This window comes from Medicago sativa, chromosome 8 (assembly GCF_051527215.1).
Source record: "Medicago sativa cultivar Bolivia chromosome 8, Bolivia_mono, whole genome shotgun sequence".
Classification (NCBI taxonomy): Eukaryota; Viridiplantae; Streptophyta; class Magnoliopsida; order Fabales; family Fabaceae; genus Medicago; species Medicago sativa.
In genome coordinates this window covers 36,311,687-36,324,657 of record NC_140756.1, presented here as the reverse complement: position 1 = coordinate 36,324,657, position 12,971 = coordinate 36,311,687, and the positions used below count along the sequence as shown (strand labels likewise).

The 12,971-nt window shown below is 34.6% G+C and overlaps 1 pseudogene; it reads right to left on the bottom strand.

Moving 5' to 3' along the window:
- Positions 1 to 4,260: 4,260 nt before the first annotated feature.
- On the bottom strand, positions 4,261 to 8,292 carry LOC146898847 (putative UDP-glucosyl transferase 73B6; annotated as a pseudogene).
- Between the last annotated feature and the right edge of the window lie 4,679 nt (positions 8,293 to 12,971).

The window sequence follows — 12,971 nt, the reverse complement described above, 5'->3', positions numbered from 1 at the left end:
TTTATGTTGTTGTATCTAAACAAACTAAATTATTTTACCCAAAAAAAAAACAAACTAAATTATTTTAAAAAAATTAATTTTACTACAATAAGCAAACTCAAAATAGATTTTGATTTTATATAAAATCTCAACAAAAAAATTAGTGTCTAAATTATTAAATGTCAAAATTATTTTTATTTTACTACATAGCAAACTGACTCTATGAGGTTTGTTACAACTTTTTTAAAAAAAAAATAACTTTAATGAATATTGTATCTGTTTGTTATAGATTTTTAAGAGATAAGGATCAACGGAAAAAAAAATCTAAAAACAACTTCAAATGAAAAGATATTATAGCAAGTAGCTTTTCAAAAATATATATAAGAGCCGAGACAGGTGATTCGAGGTCAGCGGACAGAGGGAGAGCTTGTGACATTGAGGTGAGGTGCGCAATTTTTGTTGTTGATCATATACAGCGATCACGCAAGGCATTTGATGGAAACTAAATGTTTTGTTGGGCTCCAGTTACAAAAGGTTTCGTTACTTTCTATTTAAAAAACTTTTCGGAAAAAATTCTGCACTTTTATTTGAGGAAAGGGTTTTGAAGTGTGTGGGATGCTTGAGGATGTGTTTGCTGCTAAAAAACGTAATGTGCATAAAGAAGTATATGGTTTGTGAGATTTTTCAAAGTTAAAGATATGAACAAGTTGTCGAAAGCATTGAATGATGTTAGTTATGTTCATTTCCGTGTACGTGGAAAATTAGCAAGGATTGACCGGCATGATTCGAAGGATGTGAAGGGCGAGATAGAGGATAAGGGGGAGGGTTTGGAGGGTAGGGCTTCTGTAGAGAAGGAGGGAGAAAAATTTTAGTGAAGGGAAAACATAGGGAGGTTCTGCATGAAACATCCTCAAACCTCAATACAATATTTAATAATAAATCGATAGATAAATACAAGGTTGAAGGTCCTACACCTTCAAAAATCCAAAATCGCATAATTCATTTTCATAATCATAGAACGTCATAAAATAGTCACAGCGGATTCATAAGATAAAACAACATAAACTCATGGTCTCAACATCTCAATATACATCACCATAAAACATCAAAGTTTCTCAAATCCATAGAATTCATAAAAGAAATAAAATTCCTAACACATCCTAATCGGAGCCTATAACTAGACTCCAAAAGCAATCATAAAAGCGAGGAAGCATCAAGCTATCCCCGGTTACTCACGACGCTCACGCGTCCTGAATCTGCACATCTACGCCACCCAAAGGTATGATGTTGGCGAAAACCCGTAAAAGAGTGAGAAATACTCAACAAAGGAAATAATGGACATAAGAATAGTTTTAAGGCAGCAACACCATACACATAATACAATTCAGATATTCAAGAAAATATTCTCATGTATATCCTTTTAGATAAACAAGAATAAGATATCACAAGTTTATGCACCATCATTTTATCACCATTCTTATTTTCAAATACACATGTTCATCATAATCACATAATATTCACATGTATTCTCATCTAATTATTTCAAATAGATACAGGTAAATTCAAATCATCACCTCAAGAGTATAAACAATAAAGTCATCATCATGCACTCAGCCAACGTTATTCGTGCAGCCAACGCCATGCCATCTACATCCATTCAGCCGGGACCAAGCAGTGAAGATTTGATCCAATGGGAGAAACCAACACCTGTTGGATGGAAGTGTAATATCAATGCTTCATTCTCCACATATCTTAACAGAGTAGGATTTGGTATATGTATTAGAGATGAAAATGGTGTTTTTGTTCTTACAAAGGAAAATTGGTTCTCCCTTATTTGTGAGGTTGATGTTGAGGAAGCAATGGGATTGCACACAGCCCTCCAGTGGGTTGCAGTCCTCCAATTAAATAATATTGATTTTGTATTGGATTCTAAGAAGATAGTCGATCAATTCCGAATAGGCATAGATGATAATAATGAATTTGGTTGTATTTTACATGTATGTAAACAGTTGTTTTATAATAGTTTTCAAAACTCAAAAACTAGCAAATGTAGAGAATGCGAAATGGCATCAAAGGATTGATGATCCAAGATCTTGCTGCTTCCACCTTGTTCCTTTGGTTCCTGATCTCTCTCTCTCTCTCTCTCTCTCTCTCTCTCTCTCTCTCTCTCTCTCTCTCTCTCATATTTCTTGCTTTTTCTAAACACCATATCGTAAAAATCTGATTTGAAGCTCTATTTGTATGTTTATGCGTACATGCGCATAGGGGAGTACATCTAGTCTTAGCGAATAACGCTTAGTAGATTTCTTCAACTCCCTTACTTAATTTTCTATCCGTTGGCTCAACGAAATGCTGGCATGTTTCTACCTTAACATATGTTTATGCTAGGCATTAATTGAGTTTTAAAATCTGAAATTCGAAAGGGAATAGGTCATATAATGATTTTATAATACTTTAAACTTAAAAATCTAATACTTATATGGGGGGTTTTCATTATATTTAATGCAAAATAAGTTAATAAGTGTCTTAACTATATATGTAAAATAAAAAACCATAAACTTAGACTGATCCTGATTGTTTTTTAATACAATTTCACAGCTTTATCAAAAAAAAATATAAATGGAAAACAACTAAATAAAAGGAAGGAGTTATTACTGAAATAGACGGTAATTGTGTGATTCTCTTATTAGCTTACTAAGTTAAACTGAGTGATACTTGATCACATGCAAGCTTGTTAACTGCATAAAAACTTTCAATCTTGTAGTGGTGAACAAGTGGAACAATGTTGGAAACGTCACAGATTAGTGGAGCAATGTGACGAATACATATAAAATCTGTAAGGGTGTGTTTGTTTCAAGTTTATCAAATTTATTCCTAGGAATAACATTCCTTGGAATATAAAGATGGGAATTTTATTCCAAGGTATTTAGGAAAAATATGTTTGGTTAACTTTATAATATTCCTAGGAACCATAAAAATAGGGATTATAATAGGTAACTATTTATGAATTTATTCCCATCTCCATGGGAACTTTATTCCCACCCTTTTCCTTGGGAAATTTTTTCTATTCCCAGGAACATTTTATACCCGGGAATAAAATTTAGTAAACTTGTAACAAACATAGACATATATATTCCTATCATTTTATTCCCGGGAATCAATAAATATAACTTGAAACAAACACACCCTAAATAATAATGTCTAAAACTATCTTGGATGCTTAAACATAGGATGCTGCTAAATGACTGGACATGACCAAGGCTTTTACATGCTTCAATTTTCCCATTTGCACTTATATTAATTTCATCTTGATAGAGATCCAAGTGAGGGCTTATAAGGGAAAAGGGATTTAATTTAATAAAGAGTGTTGTGAGAATATGTGATAAATAATACGAGAGAGAGTCTTCTCCTTCTACAAGGAGCTTGGTTCCGAGGAAGTTTCAGATTCACTCTCTTCTACAAGTTTATTTTCTTCATCCATTGAATAAGTTTTCAACTATTTATCTCTTTGATTGATTCGGATTTTGAAATTTTTTGGTTCCTATCACATCTATTTGCAAAGAGTTAAAATATTATGCAAATTGTTTTAAGAAAAAAAACCATTTTGTTGCTTATCAGTTATAACTACAATGCCTAACATAATAGTGCAAATACAAAGAAACAAATATGCTTTTCTGTTTCAGCTACACCACTAACATGTAAAAAGGATTAAAGATGATAACATTAACATACAAATAATTAATTTCGAATCCATTTTCGAGGGTTCGTACATTATGCTGATTAGCATAGTAATATCTTAAGGCACAAGTCTATTTTTGCATAATTAGAACATTGATAATATTCCAGAATACATAAAAAAGGAACATATGATGAATTAGAAAGGAACATAATCTGTCAAAAAGGTATTCATGTTTCAGTTACAATTTACAAAGATGAGTGGAAGTTATATTATCTACTTTTTTTTGCAAAGTAATATTATTAAGTTGAGTTTATAAATTACAAAGATGAGTGGAAGTTATATTATCTACTTTTTTTTGCAAAGTAATATTATTAAGTTGAGTTTATAAATAATATTGTATCATTTCATGGCAATTACTATGCTTACGAAGCACTGAATGGACTTTGGTTGTCTACCTTATCATTCTTATTTAAACTCGTTACTTCTTGATAGTTCTTCATGCAAAAGAAGATCGATGTAGATAAAGTGATTATAGTGAACAAAAAGCATTAAAAAATATTCCAATTCTTTGTCTATTAATGATAATAAAGATTGAGATATTCTTGGATTAAAAAAAATTAAAGATATTCTCTTTATTGACTAGGATAAACATATATACGTCAATTATAAGATGATTTATTGCTTATTGTTTCTTATAGAGATTATTCATAACCTTATTCCTAGACAAGACAATTCATATTATTATTCTTGTGAGATGTCTTGGTTTTCATTTCTTCCTCCACAGCCTTCTTTGCCATTTTTGCAAGCACTTTTGCTTTGTTCCTCATTTCCTTTGCTTCTTCTCCTTCCATAACCTTCTTCACAGCCTTCTCCACTGCATCCCAATGAACTTTATCACCCACCATCATTCTATAACATTTTTTAGCTCCAACAGGTACCAACTTCTCATTATAAAATTCCACAGAAGCTATAGGCCAAGTAATCATAGGTACTGCAGCAACCACACGTTCCAAAGTTAAGTTCCATCCACAATGAGTCACAAATGCTCCAATAGCTTTATGTTGAAGAATCAAAAGTTGAGGAGACCAACCTCTTATAATTATTATAATTAGTCGCTTTCCTTTCATTCTTTCCTCAAATTCTGGTAGACCTTTTTCTCTATCTTCTCTCTTTTTCTTCACCACCCAAACAAAATCTTTCCCCGATGCTTCGAGTCCCATAGCAATTTCTTTAAGCTGAGATTTAAGGAAGTGATTTGTACTTCCAAAGCAGACATAAACAACTGAGTTGATATCTTTTGTGTCAAGCCACTTTAGACACTCATGTTTATTGATAGAGGGTTCTTTTCCGCGGTATGATGTATCCATATCTCTGTTGTAAACTGAGAATGGACCTATATGCCATTCTTTTTTCCAAGAACATCTCTATAATAATCAGCAAAAACACCGTCAAGCTCATAGAACCTATTGACAATAACGCCATAACTCCTCACCTCTGATTCCCTAATTTCTGCATATAATAATTTCGCGATGTTTTGGGTTATTGCATCAATTTTGGTGAATATATTTGGCAGCTGCAACCTTGACCTTGTCATTTTAATATTTCCAGGAAGACTAGGAATAACGAATTCTTCTGTTTCAGAAGAAACATTTTTGAAAGGATCGTATTGTTCCAGGCATTGTGAAGCACACAATGAAAAGAAACCAGTAGCATGGAATACAATCCTAGGAATACCAAATTTTGCAGCAGAATCAGTTGCCCATGGAAAGAACATATCAGCAACAATGCAATGTGGTTTTTGTTGAAGCAATAATTCTTCAAAGGGTTGTTGAAGCAATGTAGTAGCAGTAAAGAATGTAGGAACCAGGGAAACTGTTGGGATTGCATTAACATTTTCACAGCCTTCAGGTAAACCACCCTCTACACAAGGGAACTTGATGGTTTGGATATCGATGTTATTAAAATGGATTTTGAATTGTTCTATGGATCTTGAAATTAAAGGTTTGTTGAGGCGTGTGGTAACTATTGTTTAGGTGTATAGATGTTTACCATATCATTCATATTGTCACACTGGATGAGCTTTTCAATATGCTTAGTTAACTCACAGTCGTAGTGGATGTTGCAAAATATGTTACTGCCTAAAATCAAGAAATTAAAAATAAAATCACGTTCTTGTAAGTATAAGAGGAAAACTTACACACTAAAGCACAGTGAAAATAACAAGCACAAAGTAAAATAGCTACTGAATGTTATCCACTAACTCTTTAGTTCGAACAAAATGTAAGCTTTTTATGTTCTTTACTTACTATTTAATAATCTCTAAGTTGGTTTTCTAGAATTTTGCTCCGTGTGTGAACGGCCTAATGTGATGGAACTGATTATAAAGAGGAGACTTGTACACACTTTTGGTACTTTTCAGAAGACAATTGTTAAAAAATGAATATACCTGTATTTGTTGGCAAGTCCCATTTTGTGTACTTTTTAGGTTAGGTAGATGGTGTAACTTTGGTAGCCAACAAACTTGAGAATATTTAGCAAGATTCTATGTTACACCATCACTTCTAAAGGTGTTTCTCAGTGTCCAACATATGTCGGTGTTTGACTCAAGTATAAAACTGACTTGTGCTGTTACATTCAATCCTTTATATTTCCTAATATTATTACCAGTATAAAATGTCATCTTAGGTTGCTTTCTTGCTATATTTCAATATGGAATATGCAGCATTAATTGGTGTAAAGTGTAAGATACAACAGCAAAACTACGTTAGATATGTGTGTGTTCATCATAATTATTCAAACGAGATTTGATAAGTTTCTATTTGTCTGTAAGGGATTTCCGAAGTTATCATATAGTAAAAAATTGATTGTACTCATACTTTAGCTAATCTGAAAATAAAACTTTTTAAAACGTGCTATTAAAACCTATAAAAAAATTTAGTACCACAATTTTTCGTTGAGCATCAGCATCAGATTCCTTGAAGACCTTCTCCATGATCTGAGTCAGCTCATATGGATATTCTATAAAGAAACAAGATCCAGGACTGTGTTAATCACATGAATTGAAATATTATTTTTGGTACTAGTCACCTATATGAGCATTCAAATTTTAGATTATAAAACATGATTTTTCATTTATCAGATAATCAAAAGATAAATTCATAATCTTACCTTCCTTGATAACCATGTCAGATTTCAGCTTCTTTCTTGAACGAAAATCCTGCCACAAAAATGATATAATTAGACTTTTTTGCCGAAGTTTTTAAGCACTCGACCTTTCCTAAAGAATAAATTGAAGCATTTTAAATCCTTAAAAAACTACTAATTTATCAAGTGTTATATCTTCTAAACATAACAGTGTTATATCTTCTAAACATAACAGTTATAGAACAGATCATATTGGTTTTTGGGACTAAAAGATGAGATCTAAAATGAAAATGAACCATTCATAAATATATCAAAATATACTGTAATTATGAGATTAAATATTTATGCACCAGTCATGGTCAAATATTTGTACCCTAAAACTGGGCTCTCGATTTTAGGAATAAATTACCTCCCACAGAGCAAGGACCACAGAGCATCGCAATCTTGGGTCAATGTCATGAAGAAATCCGCAACATAGCATCGTAATGCTAGACGGATTAATCAAGGAAATCACACTTGTGGATGAAAAATATAATTTAAGAAATAAAACCATTATTGCCGCTGTATACCTAGAGGTGGAGATAAATAAAAAACAAAAAAATCATCGATTGAAGGAACGAACGAAAGGTTATGTAAATCAAATCTCAGCTATATTATATATAGGTATATGTGTACTTAAACAAACTCACATCATCATATATTTGAGAATTTAGGGACTGAACGAGTTGAGCTGATGAGAGATCGTGTAAAACTAGAATAACGTGAATCATTGGAAATGATTGATGAGTAGCTGCTGCTAGGGATCTCAAAACCCAATGAATGTGAGAGAGAATTTGAGAGAGGTTAGGGTTTCACATGACTTCGAGAGCATTTATAACAAATAAGCCCAAACAAACCCAAACAAATAAGCCCCCACCAAGCTCACTACATCACAGGAAAATTGCTCTTTTGACCGCCTAGTTTGCTTTTAGACCCCCGATATTACCTTTTTTTTTTTTTTTTTTTAGGGAAAACATGCTTATAGCATTTCATTAATAATAAGAGTTTCAATACAATTGGGTATTTCAAAATAAACGTCGGGACTAGCTAAAGACATGGCCTCTCTTGCAAGAGCATGAGCAACCACGTTGGCTTGTCGCCTAATAACTCCACCCTAGAGTTAGAAAAGAAAGTACTGAACAAAGAACGACAGGAGGAAATAATGCAGCCAAATTCGGACAAGTCGTTCCTGGTAGAAAGGAAAGCATCAGCTATCAACTTAGAGTTTGTTTCAAAATCCACATTGTCATTCTGCATATCACTCGACCATTGCAAAGCGGAGTACAACCCTAAAGCTTCACCCACATCCACCTGAACATTACAAGGGTATGTCACAGTCTTAGCCAGAACAAACGTACCTTCTGCGTCGCGAACACAAATGCCAATACCTGTTCGGTTGACTTGCGGAGAGAAAGTTGCGTCGATATTACATTTATATCTTCCGGCCACATGAGGCTGCCACATGGTTCGGTGTTGTTGAGAGGTGGAAGACGTTGCTTGCTGATGATTCGACAACCTTGGCGCTTGTTTCAGTTTCATCATCCCACACTCTGAGATTGCGGTGTTTCCATATGCTTCATATTATAGATGCCAGACGTTGTGTTAATTCAACAGACCTTTTACCTCTAATGGTAGTTAACTCACATGTTACATATTTCAGGCAGCATTTTTCCTCCTACATTGTTCACTCACCATCTTTGTTCGATTTTTTTGCTATCTCACTAACTATAATAAAAAAGTTTGTTTTGTTTATTGCTAAATCATTGTCCGAAATCATTGAAGAATAATTGTTAGAAGATTTATTCACATTTGACATCAAGAAACGAATATTGCATCTTTTTAACCGTTTACATTATTGCATTTTTCTTCCATATTTTGGTTGGTTCTAACGTGAACTCGTAGAGGTAGTTAACTACCATATAGCTCCCAACATCAATTAACTACAATAGGTGCCAATGACAATTATCAATCATAGGAGACCAACATTTGACCTTTTGCGTTTTTTCTTTCATTTTGTTGCATTTAATGATTGGTGTCATACCCCAATTTTTGACCTAAGACCCAACTGACATGTGTCGCCTGACCCTGATCGGACTCTGATGATTCAGTGAAAATTCGGTTGAAAGGTATTTTAAAATACCTCATTTTGGATTCCGAACCGAGCCCTCTTTCTCTCTTCATTTTCATTTTTATTTTTAATTTTAATTTCCATCTTTTATTTTCCATTTTTTATTATTATTTCTATTTCACCTTTTTTAATTTAATTTTTAGTTCATTTGTATTTATCTGTTTTTTTTTATTATTTATTTCTTCACAATTATTAGATGATAAGTCCAAAAAGATGATAGGTCCAAATAGTGTCGATAGGGTCAAAAATGTCCAGTTCATCTGCATCCTAATCCAAAAACGGTTTCACCAGCAATTCTCCAGGAACATAACTATTTCCTCCTCTCCAAGCCACTTTTTTTCTGCTTCTTATTAACAGAAGCTAGACCCTAACACTGGGCCTATAAAAGGAATCGCATAGTTCATCAATAAAGGGAGCCGAAATTCGCAAGCCAAACCTATATCAGTAACGCAAAAACAACCAAAAATTTATGAACCGTTCATCAAGAACATCAGAACCTGCAATCGAAATTCACACAAACTAATTCATTACAGCCTTTTTTTTTTGACGTATAACCTGCAGTAACACACAAAGGGGAATTGGGACAGAGCTAAAACTCACAATTACACGATCAAAACCTGCAAACACATAACCAATATCAATCTAAACAACCAGTCATGCACAATATCCAAAACCAAGCCAGACACAGTCGAACCAATCTCAAAATTAACAACGCACGAATCAACTTGAACCTAGCAGCTCCCAAAATCCCTCAAGAATAATCATGCAGACACAAACCGGCCGATACCTCAGGTCATCAACATCATGACGCTACAACCATACACGTCAACAACCTGGATCAAACAACATCACCAGCAACGTACGCAGTCACCAATGGAGTCTGAATCGTTGATTCACGCATAGCCGAATCGCTAATTCACGCATAGCCGAATCCAGTAAACCGGATCAAGGACATTCAACACCGAGTCTTCAACAACAACGCGCTCAAAAGGTAATATTTCTAATCTGTAGGTCTATGTCTATAAGTTTGTGTTCGTTGTTAAATAAAAAAATGAAACAGAGAAAAGAAAAAGAGAGTGAAAGACGGAAAAAATAGTATGTCAAACGCAGTGCCGCCGCCTCCCTGGTCGGCCGACCACCGCGTCGGGATTTTTGTCTCTCGCCGGCGAAGAAACATTGAGGGAGGAGAGAGAAAGAGGGATGAAAAAATGAAAAAACCAGCTGACCTCTATTTATGTACACCCATGAACCGGTTCACTTAAGCCGGTTCACCCACCAAAAAGACCGAACCGGTCTAGCCCAAGCCCAGCACTCCCTTTGTTTTCCTGAAGCCCAATTCATTTTTTAACTTCTACACCCCCCACCTCACTTATTGCACCCCCATTTCTTGTTAGTTTTATTTCTTTCTCATGCATTTCATTTCTCTTATTATTTTATGTTTGTTCCTGCATCGTATTTTATCTATATGTATTATCATCATCAGCATTTAATCATTGTCTATTATTTGCATAAAATTAGAATGTATATTTAGGTTTTAATGTAATTCTTTCATGCATCTTTATTGCTTTTGCATTTTAAGTTATTTCTCGTCGGATTTTTGAATGTAAACTAAGCTTTAATGTAAATAATTTATTTTTCTTGTCATTTATTTTTCGCAGACCTTAGAATGTATCTTAGGCTTAATGTAATTCGTGCATGTGTGCGTGAGTGGGTGTATGCCTTTATTCTTATGTTTCTAGTCTAGGTTAATGGTCTTTGTGGTGATCCAACGTCACCACAAAGTGCCTACGCTTTTATTTTTCTAGCTTCATTTGCTTTAATTTTAGTTTAATCATGATTCAAAAACAACAAAAAAACATGCAAATAACCAAGAACACAAAAATATTTTTCTTAATTAAACCTTGATCTTAAATCAAGTGACCGTATTTTTATTTTATTTTCTTAAATCAAACATTAATCATTTTAACTTCACTTTAAGTCTCTTTTTTTCCAATATTAAAAAAATACAAACCAATTCCATTTTGCCACTTGGCTTTCATTTCAAAACCTCAATTTCTACGAAACAAATCAAACGTCAATTTCTACCCCCGAACTACGAGGTTTTGATCCCTCACGGGTACGTAGGCAAAGGACTTGTCCTTCCAAACAATAAAAAATGTAGATAAACTAGGTCTCTTTTTTCTTTTATCATTTCAAATTCCATTTTTAAAACAAGCAAGTTATAGCACATTAATTAAATGAAACTAAGAGGTTCCCGTAGAGTACTACGGACATAAAGGGTGCTAATACCTTCCCTTTCTGTAACTAACCCCTGAACCCTAAATATTTTCAATATGGGGTGGTTTGAACTTTTTTCCCCTCTTCTTAAAAAAATTAAAATGTTCAGTCATCAAATAATTAGCGAGTCAAAAGCTAATCAAATAGCCTTGATCTTCGAAAAATGACGCGACAAAAATGGCGACTTCACTGGGGGTATGATTAATAGGGTTGAGCCTAACTTGGCTTTATTTAAATTTTGTGCTATAACTTGCTTAAAAATCAAAAAAATAAAAGATGGAAATACCTGTATATATATATATATGTTCTCCCTTCTCCCTTCTTCTTTCTCTTAACGTGAGTGGTGAGATAAGTCCTAACCCGGACTTGAGAGAAATATAAGATAGGACGGGGTATAATCATAGTGCCATACCAAGAGCATTCTTGGACCATGTGTACATGTGATAACCCTACTCGGTGGAGGCCTCACAGAAGGTAGTACTCTTGTTGTCATGAGCATTCATGTCGACGTTATTACTTTCAATGTGAGTGTCCCGCGAAGCCGAAGACCTTAGTTACCCTTAACCCATCTTGGCCTTTTTAGGACATAGTGCAGTTGATACGCGATACTACACTCAAATTAGACTACCTTATGAATGTTATTGGACTAGGAGCATTCCTATACACCAATATATTCACAAGGGGGTTGCAATTTGGGAACTTGGTAGAACCCTTGTTACAAGTGCAAATGAAACCATAGTCCTTACCAAATGGCGTTGTTACCCTTGTCTCCAACATGTGGACTTAACTTCACCATGTTTTCACCGTCTGTGTTAGCATAATCATGCATACATGCATTCATTCATAAACAAATTGTTTTTCTCATTAAAAAAATATCGAAGGACTTAAACAAGTTTTTGTTGTAAACATTGCAGATATGGCTACTAAAAGTATTAACAAGTATAGCTTCCAAAGCCAAAATCTGGAAAGCTTGAGGAGTTCAGGAGATGTCATTACTAATCTGGCGGGTTTTCAGTCTCGCCGTGGGAAGTTGCTCAAGATTCTCAACACAAAGTTCGACGAAGGGATCCTCAAGACTTTGGTCCAATTCTACGATCCTCGCTTCCACTGCTTCACCTTCCCGGACTACCAGCTTGTCCCCACCCTCTAAGAATATTCCTACTTGGCAGGTTTACCGGTACTTCACAGAATACCTTTCAGTGGTCTCGAGGGGGGCCCTAAGGCATCAGATATTGCAAAAGCCCTTCATCTGAAGATATCCGACATAACTGATAACCTCGCTACCAAAGGGAAACAGAAAATCCAGGGATTAACATCCAAATTCCCAATCAATAAAGCCAACATTTTTGTTGCAGCAAAGAGTACCCTTGCTTTCGAGTCTATCCAGGCCTATCTCATCTACGGTCTTGTGCTTTTCCCCAACGTTAATGGTTTTGTCGATGCTAATACCATCCAAATTTTCCTCACCAAAAACCCGGTCCCTACTCTCCTTGCTGATACCTACCACTCCATCCACCATAGGACCAAAATGGTGATGGAACCATCCTTTGCGGTGCACCATTACTCTATAAGTGGTACATCTCACACCTACCCCAATTCTACCTCTCCAAAGACAAAGTCCCATACTCAGAAAAGATCATGTCTCTTACCCTAGATAATGAAGTTTGGTACAACCCAGCTTACGACACAGGAACCATCATTGACTCATGTGGAGAGTTTGGTAAT